The 20603-nt window shown below is 35.8% G+C and overlaps 1 protein-coding gene across 18 annotated transcripts in view; it reads left to right on the top strand.

Moving 5' to 3' along the window:
• The window catches only part of ERC2 (ELKS/RAB6-interacting/CAST family member 2), a 421439-nt gene that overhangs the window by 131643 nt on the left and 269193 nt on the right, over positions 1 to 20603 (top strand). The window lies entirely within an intron of this gene.

Below are 20603 nucleotides of genomic sequence, written 5' to 3'. Positions count from 1 at the left end.
TCAGGCCTGGGAAGTAGGGTCTATCAAAGTTGGAATATAAATGCTCATCCACTTTAATCCTATTTCTGAATATTTGCCTTGTTAGCAGTGCTGATCATATAAAACAAAGTAAACTTCAAGACTTTTATCCTTAATGCCAGCTAGTTTTCGACATTTCTTGAGCGTTCTGAAGAATAGACTGCATCTTTTGTTACTGTTTGCATTCTAAAAAAAAAACCAAACCCAAACCCCTGACCAAACCAACATTTTACAATTTCTCTTGTACTTAGAACTTGAGGAAATGGTTCAGTAAGAGGAATGTGTATTCAGTGATGAAAATTTTGTGATGAGTAACTATCACAGAGCTACCAGCACTAGCTGCTGTGGCTTTGTCCTCAAGAATATGCAGCATAACACTTTTCCTGGTGTTAAGAAATCATGGCCATTTTGTTAGGGTGTGCAGATGGTCTTGCCTCTTTTACACTTGCTTCTTGATGGCCATAATAATTTTCAAACTGCATTCTCTTCACTAGATCATAGAATAAAATATGCCATAGCCTCATGAGCTCTAGTATACAAAGAGATAAATCCTGCTAACAGCTGGGTGGAAAATTGGAGCTGATACTGAACTGATCTTTTTAAAACTGGAAGTAGCACTTCCAGTAGCATTTTCTGTCTTGGAGGTTTTATTTCCTTTCATTAGGGGACTTGTGAAGTTTAGTTTTTCTGCTGTGGGCTGAATACTGGGTTCACTTACAGAAGAATGAGTTTTGATGATTATTTAAAAAAGGCAAAAAGTATTACATTTATAGCACAAAAGCTATGTGTAGATTTGCTTTTCTGAAACATTCTTTATAACCACATTCTTTTAATGTGTAGATGTTAGCATGCTGAAAAATACTGATGCTAGATTGTCATAATACCATTATTTTGTTTATAGGAGAAGAATGTGAATGTATTTGGAAAATACATTTTTAAAATTAGGTCACATTTTTAGATTTGGATCTTTATTTTACTTGTGTTTCTCTTCCCATATTCACTCACAGATCATTTGACTAAGGAGAAATTTGATTGAATTATTGTCCTGCTCTCCTCACCCCTCATTTAAGTAAATCTAGGTCATGATGCTATAAGTGATGCTTTCAGGGTTTACTTTTTGTGTGCCTGGTGTACAATTCTGAAGTAGAAAATGCTGTATGTCACCAATGCAAACTCAGGCTTTTACACTCACCTGGGAAAAAAAACAAACCAAACCAATCTGTCTGGTTAACCCAAATGATCAGCTTCCTTTTGGCAGTGCTTGTTGGTTCATGACTTCTTGTGTTTAGGGTCCTTGGGCACTGCAGTGTCCTTGGCAGCAGATGAAATCTCATCTCTGGCTCCCAATTCTTGCATGCAGAAAGGGAAGGGTGTTCTGGGTCTATTTTTTTTCCAAGAGGCTTTCCTGGCACTGATACCTTTCACTGTAGATAACTTTACCCTCACCAGATGAAGCTGTGTCCCAGGGCATTCATACCTTGGACAGTCCACATGTTCTGGCAAAGGGAGCACAGCTCCTTTTGGAGCACAGGCAGATTAGTTATGTGTTATTTCAGAAGTATGTTGGGCTATGTATAGTACTAATTCCTAGCACTATAATGTTTGTTATTGCAGTATTTTTGAACAGGCCCTTTTCAGGGCTTTTCAGACAGTGTGGTAGTCGATGCTGTGCTTTAAGAGAAAAGATTGTCCAATGTACTTGTTTTCTTTACAGTTTTGACAATGTGCCTTTCCAATTGCAAGCATAATTAAGAATAGATTTTGATAGAAAAATATTTAATCTATCCGAATTACAGTAATTTTATCCTTTATTTTAATCTAATTATAATTTTATCTTTTACTCCTTTCTGCATTGAAAGGACTTGACTTTTGCTTTCCTCCAGTTTTTCTCATAATCTGAACTTTTGGTCACATCTTCCACTTTGGGATGGCAGCCAGACGTGTCTGTGTTGAGAATTTAGAAACTTGTTCTCAATGTGCACAAACATGTGGAGAATTCAGGGAGTGGAAAGCAGGATGGGCCATTTCAGTGACACTCAGGAGGTGGAGCAATGTCTGGGCCCCACAGTGGGTTGTACATTGGGTTTACATACCTTCCCTCATCCAGGACTGCACTGGTTCTGCTCACTCTCCTGAAAGCCTTCTAAAAATGAAGGAAGCGCTTCTAGTTCTTCTTGGCAGGTTCTGCCTGGACATCAGGCTCTTTTGACTGTAATGTTTTAATGCTTGCCTCCATTTTCTTCTCTTTACTCAGGACCACATTTTATACTCTTGTATTTTTGTTTACTTTTGATATGAGACTTGTGAATAACCAGTTGTGTTTCTGCCCTCAGTTGTTGATGCAAGATAGATGGCTACATCTCTCTCCACTCAGCCTCAAGTACCTCACTCAGCCTAAAATAACATTTGTTTTAGTGGTTGTATTCAAGTAACTGAAGAAGGAAGAATTTGTGTATAGTGCCTAAAAATATTTCTGTCAGTAATAACCTGAAAGTGAGTAGGAAGGAATATGTTACTTGGAAATATGTAATTTCTAATCTGTATTCCTTCTCTTATATGCATTATCTGCTGTATGGAAAAAAACCCCAAAAAACAAAACTACAAAGGAAATAACACTGAAGAACCCCTTTTTGGAAAGTGGAGCAGTTACTTCTCATTTCTGGATAGCTGTCACACAGGGAGGGAAGGACAGGTTCTGTTCAGCACTCCCTACCAAAGGTGGGGAAGAATCAAACCCAAAACAGCTGTGGGGAGGCCCATGGGAAGCCATAGGATGCACAAGATGCAGAAAAATTTATAGGCTAGATAAGGATCTGATGGTGCATTGTCCTTCTGTGCAGAGATTTGGGTGTAATTTCTGACCAAATTGCAAAACTGCTGCACTATTCAGGATAATTTGCAGGCTTAAGGGAGGCCCAGCACTAGAGCAGCATGTGTTTAGAGGATTTGGATCAAGGTAGATTGGCATGGAGTAATAATAAACTTATGTCAATGTCAGAGGTGCAATATTACTTAATATTTCTTTCTTTTAGAACCTTTGGCACCACTGTTCCATTTTAGTGCCAGTAAAGTTGGGTATGCTGTTTTAATAGCCTTGTTTAACCTGGCAAAGCTAGTCTTACACCTCATATCTGTCAGTTTAGCATGCAGAGGGGCAGACCTCAGAAATCTTTATGTATTTCTTACAAGAACATTCCAGTTCTATGAATGTGGCCGAGGCTGGAGGGCAAAAGTGCTGAGCTGGATGACGTCCCTCTGCTCCCAAATTTCGCCTTTCGTACAGTAGGTAGAAGTGGAGTGTTTTGTCCTCTAGGAATCTACAGACACTTAAAAACTCCAGTTATGTACTCTGAAGTAGGAGTCTCAGTGATGAAAACAGTAGCTGTTGAGACAAGAGCAGTGTACAAGATGTAGACCTGGATCATATTAGGACAGCAGCTTGTGGAAATCCTTTTGTGGGGACTATCATAAAAGAGCACTGGCTAAAGGGGGCTAATATAATACTCTACCTTGACTTGCCACATAACTTTTCATGTAAAATGTTACAGTTTCCATCTTTAATAGTTTAATCTTTGTGATTGATGAAGTGCTACATGACTAAGGGCCTTAACCTACCAGCTAATTAACATTTGTAGGAAATGTCATAAAGTCTTAGCTCTGATGTAATAATTGCAATTTGTACCTGGAGTGGCTGGACTATACTCTTTAGGTGATATTGTCCAGTTTGTGTTAAATTGTGTTGCACAATTAATTGGATGCATTGCTGTTGGCTGTCTCCTAAAAAAAGGGAAATGTTAGGAGTGATTAGTGTAAACAAAGGAGTCCTACTCTTGGGCTGAGAAATTTGCACCAGTATTATTGCTTGATGTAGGCTACAAGTAGAAAGAGCAAGCATGTTGCTGATAGAAGCTGCCTTTGGAATATTTTTTTCCCACAGTTTAATCAGCTGGGAGCATGTTTTCATATTCCCAGGAAGGGGTCAGGGCATGACAAAGGACATTTTCTATTGACTGTGTCAAATTCTGTCAGAACACTGTAAATAGGCTGTTATGTGAGCTGGCATTTTGCAATCACAAATCTATTGTATTTCTGGAGTCAGATGATAAATTCTGAAAGAGTTGTTCTGCAAGATAGAGCAGTGTTCTGACCATAGAATTAGGTGTTGAAAAAAATAAAATTAATAAAATTAGGATGTCTTTCTGGTGTAGCATAAAAGTTTTGATATTACAAAACTGCTATGGTGACTATTAACTTTTGTATTATTTAAGAATTGAGCCTTTAATAGTTTATGTCCATTTTAAGAGTACAGTGTTCAGTGTACTGAGTATTAGAAAATTGTACTTTGTTGGCTACTAAGGCTTGTAGCTTTGCCAAATCATGGTATGCTTTTCGTAACAGTCTGAAAGTGAAATTGAATTAAATACAGTCAATTGTTCATCCAGGGTGGTGGTGTTACTGATCCAAATACATGATCAGAAAAATGTGTCCTCAAGGATTCTGCACAATCAAATGCAACTTTGAGACTGTGGGGTAACCACAAATCCCCCTCAAGCCTAACCAGAGCAACTGTTGGGATGTTCTCAACCTGTGCACAGAGACACTGAGAGCAATGTAATTTAGATCAGAAGCAGGGATCATTTTAATTTTTCTTTACTTTACTTTCCCATTCTTTGTAACACATGATGCTACTAAGTTTTTACAGTTTATAAAAGATCACTAGAAATATGTGACCCTATATACCTTCACTTAGTGAAGCCAGCCTGGATGTTCATCCAGACTAAAACCATAGTTATGAGTCCAGGTCCTTGCACGTTGAAATTCAGGATTGTTATAACCTTTTCCAGCCTTTGCTTGAATGGATTGTCCTTTCCAATGAATTTGGGATCCACTGAGGCTAGAAGTCCAAAATTTTGTTGTTCTCCCCCTCTCTGTTCTCTATGACCTGCTGTTCTTTTTCAAGCCTGCACTTCAAAAGGAGAAGAGGTGGATTACACACTTCTGCTTACTGGCCTATTTGGAAATAAGCACTTACCTCTGTAGGAGAAAATCACCAAATTCCTCAAATAGAGTTTAATGAAATTACAAAATTTAAAAACTGCCAGTTCTGTAAACATGGTAATTTTTGAATGTCAGGTGTATTGTAAATCTCAAGTCAGTCTCAGGTAAGTCTCAAGACTCTGAAGTAAGAAGAAATACTGACTGCAATTGTGCACACTACAATAAAAGTTATTGCAGATCAAATTATGCTAGCTGGTTTTGAGAGGATTCCTCAGATGATGAAGAGAATGGGGTGGTTGAACCCTCTGTTTTGTAGCATACACAAGTGCTCACAGACACAGAGTCATCTGCAAAGTGGGACTGAGCCTAATGAGACCCTTACATAAGGGCTTCACACTGCTGGTGTGACACCACTGCTGCTGGGGGGGGAAAGAAGCTGCCCTTCAGCTCTGAAATATCAATACTAATTAACAACATTAGCTTTAAATATTATATTAAGTTTTATTCATGCTGAGAAAACAGCCAACTCACATGCTGGGAATTTTAAGCTGTGTGAAGAGTAGTATTTTGTATTTAATAGAGTTGGGGGAAATTTCTTTTAAAGTGTGAAAGAGCTCAGTTATGTGTAGTGTGACTGGGCAAAAGGGAAGTTGTCATATTTTGGAGATTCAGTAGACCATAAAAGAATTATTTAGGGAAATTGATGGCTACCTATATATCTGAAAAAGAATCAGGGAAAATCAGAATTGTTTAGGAGAAAAATATTTTTCTTGGAAGAAATGAAATTTCTCTCCAAAAAAAAGTAATAGATGTCTACTAATTTGAATTAACAATTATAAGGGAAAGTTTTATAAGTGTAATAGAATAATTTTACATGGAGGTATCCTGCTGTCATGACTCACTCAGAAGTTTTAGCTGCTGACTGAGGGTGTATTCATGTAATTCCCTGCTCTTGGAACTGCATCTTTGAGTGGCAGGCTGGCTATTTCCCCACTGTCTCAACATGACAGATTCAGCTGGTTTTGTACCTGCCAGCAGTTTAGCACTGAATCTTTGACAACTCATTGAAATGACACAAAATCAGATCCCCCAAGAAGCAGTGAGTGGAAGAAAGTATTGCACAAGCCCAAAAGGCTTGTATGTCTTATTACATGCTGATGTTTTTCTTGGAAACTTTCAAGGTCCATGCTCCAGATGAGTGATTTGTGGCAGGGAGGAAGGAGGATGGGTGGCTTCTCACCTTCAGTGACTGACAGACATTGATGAGGGGGATTCACAGGGATAGGCACTTCTCAAATCATAATTTTATGAAATATTCCTTAGGAAAATGAATGAATCAGCTTGTTAATGATATGCAGTATTATGAGGAGACAGTTTTAAATCTGAAGTGATTCAGAAATGATACATTTTATGTATAATTTCATCTGAGAGTTATTTTTTTATAGTTTGATGTGTGAAATATTCAGCAATATAGTGACTGACTAACTTATTAGTCAGGATAAACCATCCTTGCCTAATCCTGAAATAAATAGATCCCAATGCCCCTGTTCACCTATTTGCTAGGCTAGGCAGTTACTCTTGATCTGCAGCTTTACCTAGTGTATATCCAAGTTTGTTATATCTGGGAGTGAAAAAGAAACATTTCCTACTAAATATAAAAAGCAGTGTTATGCATTAGCAGTTGGGTTTTAGCATTTTTGTAGTATATTAAAACTCTACTCTTCCGTTGGCATAGAATCAACACCCTAATTTACACATTGCTGGAGCTCCTTGATGTTGGCAGTTGTGCTTTCCTGGTGGTATTCCACAGCTCTTCCTCTGACTGAGCACTCTGGGACTAGAGACTCTAATACCTCAGTAAACTGGGTATTTAATCACATTTGGAGAAGCATCACCCTTCACCTTTGAGTGGAGCTGTTATTGGCTTTATGACATCATGAAGTTCAAAGACTCAGGAATATGCATGCAGATAAGTTTAATGGTAACAATAAATGAGAATTGTTATCTTCATACTTCTCCCTTCATATTATCGTTACCAGATGTGGCTGGAGCTAGTGGTGCCAATTTGGTCAGATTGCTTTGATAATTTTCTTGTTGCCAAGCAGTATGTATTTCTTGGTGGGAGAATCAGCAGTGGTATGTTTGAATATGAGTAGAATAAGTCCAACTTCAGAATGGAATCTGAATCTAATTCACTTCCTTCTAACACACCTGACTTTAATTTTTAACGCCCAGCCAGCACAGAGCTAAGATCAAAGTGAAGCAAAGAGGAGGGAGTAAAGCAATTCTTGGGAAGTAAAAAATAAAAATGGCATAACATTGTGTAATCTTTCATATATGACAGAAATATTTGGCTTATTTACCATTCACTTAAGAATAAATCTGCAGTAAATTTGCTAAAGGTAATTATGCCAGCAACCCTCCTTACTTATCAGGGAGAAAAATCAGGCCCACTATATTTACTGCCTAAGAGAGACCTTAATTTGACAGCAGAAATCTGCATTAATGTCCCCAGAAAGGCACAGAATCTTTTATTGCTCTGTGCTTAACCCCATGGCAAAGTGACTGTACACCATGGGAACTTCTGCATGCTGCTCTCTGTAGAGCCTTCTGCTGATTTTGAGGGAGAAACTGCTAAAGGTCCACAGGAATCTGTCACGTTTTCATCTTAAAGCTTGTTGACAGGATTGGGAGGGTGTTAAAGCATAATTTAAATTTGAGTGAAGTACCTGCTGTGTACTATCCCAAATTCTTCATTCATGGTTAAGTCTGAGATTTTGTTGTGGCTTTCATGGGAACCATAAATAGTTTGATTTGAATATTTATTTAATATAAATCCATGACTTTTGAGATTCTTTGAATGTTGGGAGGATAGTAAACAGCTAATCAAATGAAAAACTTCCAAGTATAGAATTACAATACAGTAATAGAAAACAGGACTTTAATTTAGTTGCAAAAGAGGTCACCTCTGTAAACTGTCCTTGGGAGCTTGTCTTGTTGTGTTAGAATTGCAATAATTAGATTTACAATAATTTCTTGCATGACATTTTGTGTTCATCCATGCTCATTGTTTGCACACTTGAACCGTTACTGATTTTTATGTACTGCCAATTTATGAAATGTAATATAATTCATCGTCTGTCTTGAAATTTTTGAATTGCAACACCTTCCATGAATCCTTATAAATTCCCTCAAATCCCCTCCTTGGCGGAGGGGGAAGAAGATACATCCATGGACAGATAGCTCTTTTCTGTGTCTGACTGTTCTGTAGCATTGAACTTGTAGCATCAATCAATCCAAACTGTCAGTAGTATCTGCCTGGGAGACACTGAAAATGGAGTTGTTGTCAGACTATTGTAGCTTCACTGCTAAGTGATGCTCAAGTTTTTTGGACAATTTTACATTTAAAATTACGTGAATGTTCTTGAAGAAAAAGCCTGACAAAAATTAATTGGTAATAATTCTAATGCTTTCAGAAGTACAGAGATAGTAAATCAGTGTAATATATTGATACAATCTGTAATGCATTGATATAGACATTGTCTCTAAAGGACTTCCAAATCCTTGTTCTTAACTTCAAGTTCCTCACTCACCCCTCTTGTGAGGGTTTTATCCAGTGTCTGTCAAACCCCTCCATGCAGAGGGGCACATGAGTGAGCATGAAGCTCAGTGGGAGAGATGCATCTGACAGCTGCTGAAACTTCTCATTGTCCAGCAAAAAACATAAATCAGAGGAAAAAATGACATATTTTTGTATGGTATGTCAGTGTCACTGACATTGCAGCAGCAGGTTACTTTCAAATGCATCTTCAGGATTTTCCTGTAATTGCAAAAGGGACAGATCTATGAAGATCTATGTTCTTCATAGATCCTTTCATCAAAACTTTTACAATAAATAAAAAAAACCAAAACAAACTGAAGGAAGCAAAATAGATAAGGATGGCTACATTGATTAACAAATTGTGGGCATCAAAGTCCTAATGAAAACTGATTCAGAGAGAAAAGTATTTCTGTCATAGGTGTAATTTAAAAAAAATTTTGCTTTATTTTTGTGTAGTTGATGGTATTAGAATGAGGCTAAGTTTCACATATCAACCAGCTGGTTTTGAGGTGATACAAGATAAAGGAAATTCAATCATTTTGCTTTTTAAAGGACATTTTTCATACCAAAAGCAAACTATCTTAAACACAAAACCATATCAGATTACAGATTACTTCCTATTCAGACATTTCCATAAAAGCATTGCTGACTTACCTTTGCTGCTATAGAGAAACTAAACTGTTCAGCAGATGTTGATTAAAGACATCCAAGTTGATGCGTTTAACATTTCAGTTTAAGTTTAGTGGTGCTTTGATAGTTTATATGTCTAAGGACTGTGCCTGGCCTGCAGTAACTAATGGTGAAACTCAATATGTGCATTGTCTTTGGTGCAGCTATAGTGAGAATATTAAATTACATCTCATAGTAACAAGAATCTGAGTTCTCTGATGAACCTTTTGAACACTTCAACTCTTAATGGGTCTAAACCTACGTACATTGACCATATGTTAATTTAGAATGATTTAGAAAAGACATCTCCAAATAAGGGGGCAGGGATCTGTTATCCTTCTGCAAAAGCTTTCCTTTCATGTATTCCACTGTCTCATATATGAACATAGCTGGTTTCTGTAACCAAGGAGCTAAGGGGAAACTTTCCAATTGAAGAATATTATTATTTCTGATTAATTGCTGCCTAACCATTTCAGCTTTGCTGCTCTGGGGTTTTTTCCTGCTTTTACCACTGGTACTTCAGGAAACTCATATAAAATGATACCATGTGAAACTGGATTCTCCATTACAACGTTTTAAATGTGATTTTGAAGGCCAGGGTGTTCTTATAGTAGAAATAAACATAGCTGTATTAAATTCCTATGTCCATTATTTATAGCAGTGAGGGGACAGGGCTGTTATTTTTACTTCCAATGGAATTATTTTCTGCTATTACAAATTAAAAAAAAAATTCATCTAAAATTAATTTTAATTTTTAGAGCATCCCTCCTCCCTTTTCAACCCTTCTGCCCCTTTATGCCTTAATTTGAGAATAAAGTAGTGTAAAATTTAATACTTTTCCCCTGTTGATGATGTATTATATTATTAAGTAGAATATTTTATAGGAAAATTGGAAAATAGAGAATATAGGAAATCTCAAGAAAATTTGTAAGAGTGTGGAAAGAGATACTTAATTAAAGACTAAATAGGATTGAGCAGTTATAAAGCCCATACTTGCCATGTTTTTCCCTTTAGGTGTGAAATTTATTATTTACAAGTTCTATGCAATTAATTTATTGTTTAAAATTGGGAGCAGTACACATATCTGAAAGTTTCTCCATTAATGAAAGTATCCTGGGATTTTGCTGAAACAATCAATTAAAACTAACATAATATGTTGAATGAATTAGCTGCCTGTACTTTTGAAGTCTTTGTACCAAATATGTTTAATATTGTCACATAGCTCTATGTGAAATGGATGGTGTGGAACTGTTCTTATAAGGAGATACAAAATTATGGTTATAATGTAATTAATGGCCAGATCTTCTGACAAAATTAATTGTAGCTTGTTGGAATTAGGCATTTGCTGTTTTTGGAATTGTGTGTGATCTGAGTTACACTGTCCTTTGCCTTTGAAACAGTGTGATGATGTTTGAATGTGCATTTATTTTGCTTTTGTCTAGACTCTTGTATCTTTTATAGCTTTGCATTGGAATCAAAACTACAGGAGTTGTTTAAATGGGAAATGTATTGAGTTTCAAATTCAAACCTTACAAAGCATGTTAAATATCTCTTTAAACTTTCCAGGAAAGGAAATAAAGGTATTCTTTTCTTTCACTCAGGCTGGTGATTTAAAGAGTAACCTTAAGCCATCAATAGAAATATACAGTGGTGTTAGTAAAAATAAAACAGATTTTTTAAAAAGTATCACAGTGCACATGTGCATAAACTAAAATATGAAAAATAGGCGAGAAAAACTGGGGTACTGCAAATTATGATAAAGTTTAAATTTGGTGTCAATTCCTTAACCAGATTGCTAACATCATACCATAAGTATATGGTACTTCAGTTTAGCAGTGACTTTCTAGATTTGAAATATTTTATTATAAATCATAATTCTGCATTGAAGATAAAAAAAAATCCAAGAGAGCAAGAATACAAGTGAAAAAATACTTTAGGTAACAAAAAAATTATTGAAGTTGATTGAAGACCGATCAAAAAGAATAAAAACAACTGCAGTTAAGATGAGAGGGACTTATTTGGAGTAAGAGTGACTTTTATCTCTTATATAACTTTATTCAGCATTTTCATTTAGAAAATATTCTTCACTGTTTTAATTAGGGAAGAAAAACCCCATCCACCTTTGAATGCAGATGAAGAAAAGGAGATGATGACTAGCCAAAAAAGAAATTTGGAGTTTTAGTGCCAGGAGGCTGAAGGCAATGATTAATACAGTTTTGAAAAGTATTTCAAATGGGATGTGGTAGTGAAAATTGCCAATATTCTGTCTGCAGAAGTAATGGGTAGTGGAGCAAAAGATGATAACTGCTCTCTGAATGACTTTTGTGTCATCCCACCTGAAAAACCATGTGTGATTTCAGACATCTCGTGGTCAGAAGAAGGATGGAAATGTGGGAGTGTCAGACAAGAAGAATGGTCAAAACCTGTCAGGTTTGGGTGTCTGTCTAAAGTCAGTAGAGCTTAGTTTTTTATTTTAACATTCTGAAGGTATAAATATCACAAATGAGGATAAATTATTTTGGACAGTGTAAATCTTAGAAAATGAGTAGCATGAAATCAGATTGACAAGGTCATCTATTAAGTGATTGGATAGCCTTCAAATGGGAAAGGAAATTCAATTATCATAGGTTTTTCATTGCTGGGTAACATAGGCAGTCCTGGAAAGGATCTTAGGGTATTACAGTATGTTCCACTGCCCACAAGCAGGATTTGTAGGAGATTGTTACAGTGAATGAAAACATTTTTTTTCTCTAGGGATTAAGTCAGGCTTCAAGCCTTTCCACATCACAACCTGCTCAGCCTTTTCACTTTGAAATGAAGCAGTTTGTAAGGTTTCTGCCTGTTATTCAGAACTCAAGGTTATGGCTCTTTTCTGTAATGGAAATATCTTTTTTCTGGATGTGTCTCTGTTTTCCTATCTTAATAATTTTCCTAAGGATATAAAATAACTATATTGCTCTTTAATAACTGTATTTCTTTTAATAAAATGTTATAAAGTGAAATAATTTAAAGTAAGGTAATACGTTCTTTAGTGTTTTTGTTGTAATACTTTGGATATCCAAACAAAATCTGCTTTCAGAACAGATTGGTAATCTATTTCACAGCTTATGTTGTTTTTCCTTTTCTATTACATCTATTTCCCTTTATATATTTCTGTATTTTCAAGCACAGCACACACCATCCACCTTTTGTTACTCCCTGTTCTTGTCCAGTCTTTTGATTTCTCTGTGTTCATTGCTCTGGAAACCTTCCCAAGCTACTGTCAGACTGGCTTCTGCTCTCTTTCTGCAGCCTCTTGAGGTGCCTATTCCTACTCTATTTCTTTTGTAGCTTTCATTTTCAGTGTTCCCTGTTGCCCAACACTTGTCTGTACAACTTGTCAGCCTCTCTCTTCTCACCATCTGTTAACTTTTATATGAGATGAGCTGTAACTTTTCAGTCTGGACATAGGCCCCCAAGTCTTCCCAATTGATACAGACATAGTAGGAATGACAAGGTATCCACTGAAAATCACTTTCATTTTCAATGCTCTGTATTAAAAGTATAAGAATGCTGAAGCAGCTTTCTTTTTTTCCCTCCATGTGAATTTACATTACAGTATATTCAAGTAGATGTACTTCTCTCACTGGCATATGACATAGTGCAATAGTTTTTCATGCAAAGTCGTCTTTAAAACTTTGTGTAAGGCAATGTAGCCTATTTTATAGGGATATATAGCAAATAGTACAAAACTGGCCATGAGTAGAATATCACCAGATGTTTTCAAGCAGCAGAAGGGTAGTATTTTTCATGGTTAACTTTGACTAGTAGTTCAGGTGCTCTCAGTGTGCAAATTGGGCTAGACTTCAAAAAAAAAAAAAAATCGGTAATTAGCTTGTAACTCATAAAATATTGTGAGAGGTAGGTACCCAACCAACCCAGCTTGAAAATCTGGCCCTCGTATATACAGACAGACTTTTATAAGAAGAGTTAGCTTAAGAGTGAATGTCTGCATCCTCTTCTCATAAATGGAATTATGTGCTAGTTTATTTTGTATTTCTGTATTTACTATCTGGAAAATACCTATTGCATTCTGAATTACATCACAGTAAATACATATAATGAGAGCAAAAGCTTTTCAATGGGTGTCTCACAAGATTGTGAGTCCTGCTTAGAAGAGTCCAAGAGTCAAGCTGTTTTGTTCAGAGAATTTATTGGCCCCTGAGGAGAAGGAGACAGAGACTGAGTATTTCCAGATACACAAGTGGATATTATCAGCCCAGGCTTCTTTTGGCTAGCTTCCTGGTGAAGGTTAATTTTAGCGTTAAGTTCCAGCTTTTTCTCAGCTTGAGTCTGGCAACAGAAGCCAAGCTTTGAGTCCAGGAGCTCCTTTCTGTGTGACAGCCTTCTCCTCTCTTGGCTTGTTTGCCCACTGACCTGCTTTTATAGCCCTGTAAAAGTATCAGCTGAGTTGAGGGCAGAGCTCTTCCCTAAGCAGCCCTGGGGGAGTTTGCTTCTGCTCTCTGTATGAAAACTCAGCGCACACCTCTTTTTTCTTAATGCTTGTTGATTCCTCAGAATCCTTCCTGTACCTGTACTTTGAATCCTGTATTATGGAAGGATCTAGAATCTTACAGTAAGTAAAAGTGGATGAATTATTTCCTTCAGTGACTGCACAATAAAACAAACATACATGCTTGTTTTGGAAGAAGAAGAGGGAAAAGCTAGTTATCACTTTTGATCTCCAATTTTAGTTGCATTTGCTTCTATTTATTGATGCTAGGGATGCTCTCAGTTTCTACGTGTACATGAGACAGTAGATTGAGGTTTCTAAGAATGGAATAAAGACAATTTTTAAAAAGTCATATATATAGGTACTGACCAGAGAATATTACTGCATATCTCAGTAAGTGACATACATTTTTCCCTGCTGATCAACAGTTGATAGATTCTTTTCCTTCTTTTTATATATTTTTTTCCTATCTCCAAAATTAATTGGTATATGTATTTTCTGTTTAGGTAAAGTTCAAATCCTATTGGATTTTTTAATACACTGTAATAATACTTCTGTACTTTGCTGTTTTCCCTGAGATTTCTCTAATCCTCAGTTGATGCATTTAACAAACTGAATCATACAAAACAAATAATGACATGAATCTTTGAATTCTACCACAGACTGACTTATTTTCCTTAGCATACTCTGGGAAAGTTTAATTACTGTGTAACAGCTGTTCAGAAGCTTGATGTCAATGTAAATTTCATGTCTTCATTAATATAACTTTTTTGCATTTGCAGCTTTATGACTATACTGTGGTGGATGTGTTGAGTAGACTATCAAATGAATGGATAGTCAGAGTGAACATATGGGACTAAACTGTTTACAGCAAGAATGTCTTTTAGCTCTCAAAATACTCCTCTATTCCTCCATTGCTTACTCTTCAGGACAGAGATTTGTTGTAAGAAAATGTGACATTTTTACTAAGATACAATAGAAAATCAGCTCAGTGCTGTTCAGGTGGCTGAACCCCACAGCTATGACTCTGCTGTCAGTGTTAATTACTTCATCTTTTTATGCCTTTCCCTTCTTTTTGCTTCTTCTATTTTCTTCAATTAATTCTGTGAAAATTCTTATCTTCACATATCAGCATCTGTATAAACTTGATTTTTTTTGCCCTCTATTTTCTTTATATTTATTTGCTACTGCAGCTTTAGTGTTCAATTAGACAGCAGTTAGAATTTAAAGACTTATTTTGCTTAAACACTCTGTTACCTAATATCTTTCTGGCCCAAAGCACTTGCTACTTCTTTAGAGACAAATTGCATGTGAAAATCAGCAGCTTCAGATAAAGGAAAAAGGAAGATGATGGTTGTGCATTGAATAAAACAGAAACCATCATGTGTTTGATAATGTAAATGAATATAGAGAATATAGTGGTTTTACATATATAGAATACAGATACAAAAAGAATGATCAGCCATAAAATCAAGTTTTCAAATCCCAGTATTAATTGGATCAGCTGTGTGATTGTAACAGCAAAAATATGAGTTTAAAGTAGAAAATGTTTGTGTTGAATTGCTGTAACACTGGGTGGAAGCACTGCAAATGTACATCAGGAAAAATGCTCTGATTACCTTTTTTATGTTCTGGCTTCCTATTCTGGTTTTACATATATTTCTGTTTTTTTAACTTTTAAAGTAGAGCAAGATTAGGAAGGATTATTTTCTTCCTGCTGGGATTAGGTTGGAAGGTGGCAGTGGGTGATCAGCAGCTCATGGCACTGCTCTGCTCCCTTGTCATCGGGCTGGTGTGAGGGCTGAAGTGTGAGCAGTGCCTGCTCCAGCTGCTCCTTTGGGACAGTCCCTTTGCAGCTCTGCTGGGGCACTTTGAGCTGCTCCTGAAGGCAGTTTGAGGTACAAAGTCTGCAGACACATCAGTCACGTCTTGTGGAAACCATGCAGACCTACTGAGCTGGAGGCTGCTTTCTCCATGGGCACGCAGCACATCCACAGTTGGAGATGTCATTTTACATCACCTAAAGGGCTATGTAATATTTATGGACAGCTTTAAGAATACCTTTACTGTCTGTGATTTGGTAACCCAGTAGGATTGAGCTGGCTGAATGCTTTGGGCCATCTAGAACCTCTGGTGTTGAAGAAAGCTTTATATTCTGGTGTTATTTTGCCCCACAAGGCTAAGAAGTACCATTGAACCATGATTACTGTTGTAATCTGAAGTAAAATGCTGCTGTATTACTTCAATTTGGAAAATATAAGTTTGCAAGGTAGTAATGGGAAGGCACTTTGGAAATATTTTAAATTGAGAATGCGTTACACAATAGGCAGCTATCAGGAAGAAGTGTTATTCTTGTGAGACCTAATCAATCACTTTAGTGGATATTGGATCTGCTTATGGAATCCAAGAGTATTTTATCATGTCATTATAAGATTAACAAGTTTTTTTCCAGTTACATTTCCAGATGAACATATTCAGCTGCAAGCAGCAACCTCCTATTTTATAATATTTTAAGGATTTTTGTACTATAGGAGAATTTTTTAACATAGAATTTATTTTAATTTTTGCAATCTAAAAGCATGTAAGATTTTACTTCTGAAAAAATATTCTCAGTTAATGCTTTTCCATCTACCTACTTAAAGAAAAAGTGAATGTTACTGGCACTGGTTGAGGAAGCACTTTTGGGGCAGTCTCATTCAAGTCCAAAGGCAATCTGCAATGTCAAACTGTTGAAGCAGAATTTGTCCTTCAATGGGTTAATTTTATTATTGGAAATTCTGTTTAAAGTAAGAATTACATTTAGGCAGTATTGTGATTCTAAGGAAAATTTCCCCTCTCACTCTATAGGCTGAAACTTTAAACAGCTGCTGTAGAGCCTGTTAATTTTCAAATATTTTGCCTGATGTGTTATTTAATAACTGTGCACCATTAGGTAAAAATATTGCTAAATATCAATAATACTCTCCAAAAACTATACCTCTGTATTAAGTCTATTATTACTACTCACATAGTAATATTTTTACAGTCATGGTAGAGTGAAATAATTTTGATTTTTCTGGTTGTTTCATTACAAATTAAGCATGCACACATCCACAGACACCATAAGGAGATGTTGGGATGTCTGTAGACATCTGTTTTGCTGAGTCACTACCAAAGCTGGTTTCATGTTCTGGGACATCCTGAGATGTTTCTGAAAAGGACCATATGAGCCAGAACATTTACCATGAGTCTTACTAATAAAAATAAATTATGTGTAAATAGCCATTTAGTTTTATGTTTGAACTATGCTTGTTTTTTTTCCGTTTTGATTAATAGTTACATTTCTTTTGTCTTTTGCTATCTGTGTCTATAAGGCAGAAGCTAAAGTCTGAAAATGAATGCTAAGTTTTAAAGTAGTCATAGATAATGCTCATGTTGGATGAATGCTGCTTATTAAATCCCTTTTTCTTGTTTAGAGTTGACTGTAAGAGTACTTGGAAAATTTTTTAGTAGGATTTAATTTCTTAAAATACCAAGACTTTTTTGGTAATTAATGCAAATGATACATACAAAAATTCTGTTTCCTAGGTTTCAATTTTAAATTTATATAAAACGAAACTTATGTTATTGATCTACTTCACTGGAATTGACATGGTCTGCACTTCAATATCACAAAAATTTCGGAGACTTCTGCCTGTAGAAGTTTAGAAAATGAGCTTTTGGAGTAAAAAACCCCATTGTTACAAAGTACTTATTGTCTGAGTTATTTAAAACTCAAATACAGAGAAAAGAGGGAAGTACTTGCTGCTAGTACTAGCACCAAGTTTAAAGGTATGCCTTTATGCTTTTGTTAGCTAGGACCAAGAAGTCTTAGATAATTTCTTGCTTCCAGGTTCTTAAATTCTCTTATACTTTAATGCATAGCTCTGAAGGCAAATTTTCACAGCATGGAACATTTTCTCTGATTATATAATTTTCTTGCAAGTTCAATAGTACAGTACCTTAATTTTGACAATGAAGGGAGTTTTCTTTTGAGAACTTGGGTTACTGGAGACTTTCAAAGCCTGTCTGTGGGTGAGATTTAATTTAATCCCTTGAGTATTTAATAAGCATTCCTGAGACTGTCGGCAAAAGGTGACAAGATTAGCACTTGAGGTTTATTGACAGGATGCCTCATAGGAAAGACATTTATCTGTAAGGGTATTGTTTTGAAAGAAGGAATAAAGTCGGGGTTAAGCCCTGGGAATATACACACTTTCTAAAATGCAGAAAGAATAGAGCACTTTGTTTTCATCCTGGCACAGGGACATGGCAGTTTACAGAGGTAAGAAATAGATGTTGACAAAACTTCACAGTGACTAACTTCCTATCAGAAAAAAGAAGTACTTGAGGATTAAGATGGTCTTGACAGTCCTTGCCATAAACTGAATTCAGGCATGCTCAAAAGTCATTATTCAATAATAGAATTGTATTCTTACATAAATGCTTGTACCCAAATATATATATATATATATATATATATATGAGTGTTGGAGAATGACAGAGGTTACCAGAGGGTTTGTTGTTTCTGGGTTTAAAAATCTCAGAAAGAACTAAATATTATCCTGTGTTCCAAGACTTTAACATGTGAGACCTCTCAATCTCTTTGTCTCCTGTAATCTTGTTGAGAGAACTCTGTGATTAACTGGTCATAAAGTCTTGTCTGCATCAGTAAGTCTTGGCTAATCCTGTGCCCATCCCAAAGAACAAATACTCCCTGGTACTGATTCTACTTTAGTGTACCCCAGTGTGGTCCTGTTCCCATCAAAGTATTTCCTTCAGGTTTATACAGCACAAATAGAAGAATAATTAGATCCTTTCCTCTTATTTTATCTATGGAGTATGTATTGAGTGACTTATTTTAAAGCAGTTGTGATTCAATGGGGATGTTTTTAATTTGCTGCCTGTTCTCTTTTACCTCTGAGGAAAGAATTTTGTAAATGCTGAATAATTTTAGAACATGTTTTCTTGGTTAAGGGTTGGCTCATATTTTCAATTAGTTTTAAGAGGAAGGAAATCGTGTAAATGCTGTGGAATTCAGATAAGCACTGTGCATGGGAAATAAGTACTTTAATTTAGGGTGCCTAGAATTGGTAGGTCAAGCTGATGATAGTAAAGGACCAGATCTTAACTTTGTTTCAAAGAACATGTAATCAATATTCACTCTCCTGTTTTATTTCCCTTTTACTTGAGAATTTGTTTTGGTGAAGCTGAAAAGTGCAATTGCTTAAGTATTCCACAGGGTGTCATGAGGTAGTTGTTGGAATCATTAATACTTGGATGAAGTAAAGAAAGAAACATAGTGTGCAGTCCTCTGAATGCCAGTTAATGTAATTTTAGATGTGACTAATACACATGCCATAAAATAAAAAGTTCTTAACTCATTAACACGTGTATCATGTTTCTGTATCTGTATAAAATATACACACGAAGAAAAATATTGCAAGAGGTCATTCACAAGAGTAAGCTATTCTATGTCAGGTCTTCCCAAAAAAACCTTTCTATATATTCCTTAGTATTTTATAGTTTACACAGCAAGTGGAATCTTTGGCTCATAGCAGTAATCTGATATACCAAGCAATGTATATATTAAAAAAAAAGGAAAAAGAGAAAAGGTACAAGAGTTGTATTTGACATAGTATAGAGAATTTCTAATTGAATTGTGCTCCTCCAAATTTACTTTCAAATTTTGTTTTAATTTTTTATTTGAATTATTTTAAAATTTAATTTTTTGGAAAGACACTTTATGCAGTGCACACAGCTGTACTGTGGATTTTATGACTTGTTAATTGTAGATATATATGATGTCAAAACTTCAGGATTTTTTCTCCCACACTTGTATAATGTAGTAGGAGGAGAACTTTTCCCAAGGTGTGCCCCAAATTAAAGTGTATTTGATTATGGTGGTACGTTCTTGCATATGGAGATCAAATTTTTATTGATGTAACTGTTGACTTCTGCAGACCTGCACATGCATTGAATTCACCTTCACATTTGTAAAGTAACTGTAAAAACTCCTGCTTCTGTTAAAATCTGAGTTGCTTTAAATTGCAAGATATCTGCTATGTGAAAAAAATCATTATATTATAAAATGAAAAGGAAAACTGAATTCACTTCAGTAACAAGAGAATGTGATCAAACTGAAAAAATCACTGATGAAAATAAGAATTTGAATATCTGTTGACAGTAATAATTTACTGTCTAATGTTGACAACGTATTTAAAATGAGTTTTGAACAAATGATACTTCATGGATTTTGGCATATTTTCTTATATTATCTGAAGTGGCATACTAAAATAACAGACCAGTTAATTTTCTTGTTACTATTTATTTGTGTGAAGTCTTAAGTAACAAATCTTGGGTTTGTGCCAGTTGGTGCATAATAATGAGTGTCACTGAGAGCACAGGATGGAGTGAGGGGGATTCTTGTAACAGACAATTATTGAAATTTTACACATCTGACATAACACACACCCCCTGCATTCTGCCCAGAGGTCACAGCGCCTTACAGCCACAGAAGGGGATTGCCATCACAATCAGCAGCTGAGTGCTTTTATTCACATTTACTTCCAAAGTCCACATTGCTTTGTGGACAACTTTTTTTGTGCAAAACCTTTGTGATTTAATTCTTCCTGAATTAACCTCTGTAAATCGTGACAGTGTGCTTATAGGTACTTGAACAAAATGTTCAAATACTTTATAGATGAGGAACCTGTTTTATGTAAAGAAGTTAAAATATCCTAAATAGAGTGACATGTTTAAATTTTCGTGGAGGTGAAGAAAGTGAATGGAAATGGTGCCCCCCCC

This window comes from Passer domesticus, chromosome 9 (genome assembly GCF_036417665.1).
Source record: "Passer domesticus isolate bPasDom1 chromosome 9, bPasDom1.hap1, whole genome shotgun sequence".
Classification (NCBI taxonomy): domain Eukaryota; kingdom Metazoa; phylum Chordata; class Aves; order Passeriformes; family Passeridae; genus Passer; species Passer domesticus.
This window is presented reverse-complemented; position numbering and strand designations above follow the sequence as displayed.